Source organism: Panthera onca, chromosome D3, assembly GCF_046562875.1.
Source record: "Panthera onca isolate mPanOnc1 chromosome D3, mPanOnc1 haplotype 2, whole genome shotgun sequence".
Lineage (NCBI taxonomy): Eukaryota > Metazoa > Chordata > Mammalia > Carnivora > Felidae > Panthera > Panthera onca.
The window spans coordinates 68,540,929-68,546,688 of NC_138350.1; the positions used below are offsets into that span (position 1 = coordinate 68,540,929).

At 48.5% G+C, this 5,760-nt stretch overlaps 1 long non-coding RNA gene across 1 annotated transcript; it reads right to left on the reverse strand.

Annotated features, from left to right (window-relative positions):
* Positions 1–879: 879 nt before the first annotated feature.
* Positions 880–4,498, reverse strand: LOC132674236 (uncharacterized). Its single transcript, XR_009608466.3, has 3 exons — positions 4,133–4,498; positions 2,133–2,466; positions 880–1,152 (listed from the first exon to the last, which is right to left on the reverse strand). It is a non-coding gene; the product is annotated as an uncharacterized LOC132674236 (long non-coding RNA).
* Positions 4,499–5,760: the final 1,262 nt, after the last annotated feature.

Below are 5,760 nucleotides of genomic sequence, written 5' to 3' on the forward strand. Positions count from 1 at the left end.
AGGATTCAGTGCAAGCAGCAAGGTGCAGATGTATGAGGCATTAGTAGCCCACGTTTTGTGTACATGGAGGTAGAGCGGAATAAGAGTTAATATGTGCACTTGCTTCTAATTGCAAAAAGTCTTTGGAAGGAAACACCGGACACGAATGAGTTACCTCTAGAGGTAGGGGTGGGAAATGGGATTGGAAATGCGGCCAATAGGATAGGAGTGGAAGATAAACTTTTTACTATAATGTGTTTTGATTTTTTTTGGGGGGGGGGGTGTGGGTGGGAGAGTGGTGCCAGCAAGAAAGAGGGGCAGAGGGAGAGAGAGAGAGAGACTCTTTTTTTTTTTTTTAATGTTTACTTATTTATTTTGACAGAGAGCATGTGTATATCCATGGGAGGGGCAGAAAGAGAGAAGAGAGAGAATTCTATGCAGGCTCCTCTGTGTCAGTGCAGAGCCTGGCATTGGGGCTTGAACCCATGAACTGTGAGATCAGGACCTGAGCTGAAATTAAGAGTCAGACACTTAACTGGCTGAGCTACCTGGGTGCCCCTGGAAAGAATCTTAAGCAGGCTCTATGCTCCTCAAAGAGCCCATCTTGGGACTTAATCCCATGACCTTGATCATGACCTGAGCTGATATCAAGAGTCAGACGTTCAACCAACTGAGCCACCCAGGCGCCCCTACCATTTTGATTTTTAACCATGTGAATCTATTACCTATTCTAAGCAAATACATATATAACTTAATTTTCACATACATACAGCATACTGTTTATACCAAAGGTTTTTTTTGTTTTATTTTTAAAGTTTATTCATTTTCGAGAGACAGAGAGACAGAGCATGAGTGGGGGGAGGGGGGGGGCGCGGGCAGAGAGAGAGGGAGACACAGAATCCGAAGCAGGCTCCAGGCTCTGAGCTGTCAGCGCAGAGCCCGACGCGGGGCCTGAACCCATGAACAGTGAGATCGTGACCTGAGCTGAAATTAAGAGTCAGACACTTAACCAACTGGGCCACCCAGGCACCCCTACACCAAAGTATTTTAAAGTCAATTCCAACACAGGCAGTAGGACAGCGGCCCTCAATCCTGATGTGACTTGAAGGCAGGGCTTCTCAAACCAGGGGGCCAGGTGCTCAAAACCATAGGACAAACATCTTGCTGGAAGATCTAGAAGGAAAACAGACTTAGAATATTCTGGAGTAGAACGTAGCGTTGCTGAGAGCCCTCCTGACTTGCTGCATCCATTCAGCCATTAACCTTCAGTCCTGTGGGGTGGCATAAGCAACACTCAGGGGATCTCTGTGCCCAATATGCTGTCAGGGTCCATCTTTGTGAGGATTTTCTAAAGCAAATTTCATTTGGTCTCTACAACACCTCTGAGCAAGTAGTAAATATTATCCCTGCTTGACACAAAGAGAAACCAGGGCTCAAAAGCCACGCACGTGATTAGATTAAAGTTATTTGATGACAGTGATGTGCATGTCACTGTCACATGAGCAAAGGCTATGGTCTGTTAGGAATTTACCTATTTCTACATTTAGTTAGGACAAGAGCTGTAATTGTCCTTGTTTTTTGTTTTTATTTTTATTTATGTATTTAAAAAAATTTTTTTTAACGTTTATTTATTTTTGAGACAGGGAGAGACAGAGCATGAATGGCGGAGGGTCAGAGAGAGAGAGAGAGAGAGAGAGAGAGAGACACAGAAACAGGCTCCAGGCTCTGAGCTGTCAGCACAGAGCCTAACGCGGGGCTCGAACTCAAGGACCGCGAGATCACGACCTGAGCCAAAGTCGGACGCTTAACCCACTGAGCCACCCAGGCGCCTCTGTTTTTTGTTTTTATTTACATAGTGATATTTCCTGACAATTTCTCAAGGAGTGTCTATACACACCCAAGAAGGTCCAGGGACAACGAAAGGAAGAAAAAGAAATTGAAAGCCAAGAGGGATCGGCCCCTGCAGCTGGGGGGGCTTTCTCAGGGCCATTGCTGAAAGGGAACGGCCAGCAACCTGTCCCATGCTAGGCACCTTGAGGAAGGCTGGTCGAATGGCAGTCTGGGCAGAGCTGTGACAGCCCACAGAGCTGACATCTCTGTCTACAAGCAGAGGCTGAAAACAAAAGTCTGGAAGTCGAGAGGCTCTTCCTTACCGTGGGTAATTCCAGAACGAGAAACTCCAGACCCTCTTCCTGGGAAGGGGGTGGTCTGATCCCGAGATCGTTGCTCCTTATCAGTATTTCTGCTTCTGACTCTCCTACCGCCAACACTCTCAGCCCAGAGCGGTTGTCACCCTGCAAAGGGCAGGGGCACCAGGGCACACCTCCCTGTGCCATTTGCACTCTGATCGCAATGGCTTCTATTTGTGCCACCCTGATGCTCTCGTAGGGACCAGGATGTGGCATTTTCTCTTTTGATTCTTGCATCAACGGGGAGGAAGTTAAGCCAGCTGAACGTGATGACCTTCACTGCAGGGAAGGACAAGACCTAGAACAGGAGATGGAACCAGGCCTCGAACCCAAGTTAGGACATGCCCATCAGGAGCTCTTCCAGCCGCCAGTGTCAGAGTGAGGAGTCTCGGGGTCTGAGGCTGCCCACGCTCCTGGCCAGCAGACCCCAGTTCTATCTGCCTCTGTGTCTCCAGTGCCAGTCTGTCAGAGCTGCTTCCCAGGCATATGACCTGGGCGGTCACACAGTCACGTGCTCAGAAAGGCCCACATTTGGTTTAACGCTCTGCTGTCACCACTTAGAAATCCTTCATAATTTTCCCTTTTTTTATTTTAATTTTTTTAAGATTTATTCATTTTTCAGAGACAGAGACAGAGCATGAGAGGGGTAGGGGCAGACCGAGAGGGTGCACAGCATCTGAATAGGCTCCAGGCTCTGAGCTGTCAGCACAGAGCGCAACGGGTAGGGGCTTGAACTCACGGACCGTGAGATCATGACCTGAGCCGAAGTCGGACGCTTAACCGACTGAGACACCCAGGCACCCCATAAGTTTGCCTTTAAAAACAAAAAAAAGGAAATGTACTGGGGTGCCTGGGTGCCTCAGTCGGTTAAGCGTCCGACTTCGGCTCAGGTCATGATCTCACGGTTGGGTTTGAGCCCTGCGTCCGGCTCTGCACTGTCAGTTCAAAGCCTGGAACTTGCTTTGGGTTCTGTGTCTCCCTCTCTCTCTGCCCCTCCCCAACTCATGCTGTGTCTCTCTGTCTCTCAAAAAATGAATAAACATTAAAAAAAATTAAAAAAAAAAAAGAAATGTGTTGTGATAAAACACACAGAACATAAAATTTACCATATTTAAGTGGATATTTAGTAGCATTAAGTACATTCACAATGTTGTATGGCGATCATCATTATCCATTTCCGGAATATTTTCGTGACCCCAACCAGAAATTCTGTACCCAGTAACTCCCCATCCTCCCCTGCCCCCAGCCCCTAGGGGCCCCTACCCCACCTCTGTCTCTATGAACTTAACTATACTGGAAACCTCACATAAGTGGAATCATGCGATGTATTTCCTTTTGTGTCTGGCTTGTTTCTCTGAATGAGGTTCATCTCTGTTCTAGCATGTGTCAGAATGGCCTTCCTTTCTAAGCCTCTTCCATTGCACGACTTCACCACATTTCCTTTATCCATTCGTCTGTCAGCAGACATTTGGGTTGTTACTATGCTTCTGGCTATTGTGCACACTATTGCTATGAACATTTGTGTATATGTTGCAATTCGTCTTTAATTATTTTTAAACCGGGGAGCACGATAATAAATGCCATTTAGTAGAAAAAACCCTTCAAAGCCCAAAGCCAATGGGAAGAAAATAGCAAAAAGGCTCTTGGGTGGTTAATAGTATAAGGAAACTTGCTCAAGGGCAAGGTTGTTTCCCCATTGACTTCCTTCCCCGTTCATTTGCATCAACTCCTTCGTCCTTGACCAGCTGTCAAACACCTCCGTTGATTTAAAAAATAACTTTGGTTGGGGGGAAAGGTACATTAAACATATCTACTGACTCTAAATGTGTCCCAATTTCAGAAATGCTTAATATGGATAATTATGCAAGCTGGGTGATGTGTATGTGGAGATTCATTGTACTGTTCTTTTTTTTTTAACATCTGAAAGTTTAGTAAGAATATACAAAATAATTTGAAAAACTTACGAAGTGTATCTTGAAGTGGAGGAAAGAGGGTCCATCCTATTTCCTGACTTAACCCACATTTCCCGGCTGAGTCTCCATCCCAGGGGTTGGAAGTGTGAGACTTGGTTCATGTTCAGGGTCCCGAGAGGGCAAGGAGTCCCCAGGAGGCCGCCGGGGGCCTGAAGGTTTATAAGCTAGTTGCCATGGAGTTGTTCCCTTCCTCTCCACTGCTGGCCCCATACACTGAACTGCAGTGAATTCCAGTAAAATTAACCTTCTGGATGGAAAAGCAAGAAGAAGAGGGGGAGCCCCCAGATTTGCTCCTGGGAAGCACTGCCGTCTCCTGCCACCCCAGGAGGGCCAACAAGGGCTGAGCTGCCTGGGAGAAGCCCCCCCCCCCACCCCCGACTGTAAACGGATGCTTCCTTCAATCCCCAACCCCCGCCCCAGTCCCCCCCCCGCCCCCCCCCGCCCCTTATATCAGGAATGGTAACAAAAGAAGGAACATTAAACCAGATAGTAATACCCTGCCAGCTTTCATGTGGTCCCGGAACATCTGCTTGAGAAACTACACACTGTGGGGTGAGTCACTGGGGTCTGGCCTCGCATTGGCTGCGAGAATCTCCTGATGCTGGAGGAAAACTGGTCTTTCTCCCATTGGAAGGGAACAGACCCAGGGCCGTCAGCAATTGCATGGCTCGGATGATGCCGCAGCGCATTGCTACCCCCGTGGCCTCTCCGCTTCTCCCTGGCCCCTGGCAGTGTGGATGGCCTCCTGAAACTTCTAAGCTTGAAAGAGGTTGGGAAAATGAGAAAGGCAGTCATAGGATAGCCCGGGCGTGTCTGCTCCTTGGGAGAACTGGTCACAAAGCCTGCACCTGGTTTAAATGAGCCGGCAATCCTGGGGTGTCAGTCCTGATTGTGATTGAAAAAGTGTGAGCGGCTTCTTAATCCCACAATAAAATCTCCCTTTCCAAGGTAGCAAGCAGTCCCTTCCTGGTTTGGATCTTAAAACTTGGGCCTGGCAGGCAGGTCCCAAAGCAGCTCAGCGAGGGCGGGGCTCAAGGCTGGATCGTGGCCTGCCGTGGAAAGGCTTTGTAGGGCCCTGAGCCGCCTGGCCTTGGGCAGGACGCTTCCTCTCTTGGTCCTCAGTGTCCCCATCTGTAAAGTGCCTAACTGATCTTAAGAACTCGTCCAGCCGAGAACTTCAATGAGACAAAGCAAAGGTGTCACTGGTACTTTCCCTTCAACTTCTGTTGTAAAATTGCTCATTTCTATCAGGAAAACAGGCGGATCAGTGGACAAAATGGCCCACAGTCATGAGATGAATCTGTCCGTCTGTGCAAGGCAGGAACCCCGGGCAGAAAGGTCCAGAGCTGCCCTCTCAGCCTCCATGAGCAGTCTTCCGGGTGCTAACCTGTCATTCTGGCAAAACAGAGTGGGCAGGAGTTTAGGGGTTCTGAGCTCAGTCCTGGCTATTACGGCACTCTGTCCCCAAGTCTGTCTGAGCCTGTGTCCTCACATGTGAAATGCCTGGGGGTAGGGGTGGGGGTGGGGGGACAGAGGGGAGCATTCCTATTCTAATTCTTTCTGAGGGTATTGCAAGAATCAAATATGCCAGCGCTTTGAAAAGGATAAAGTTCCACTCC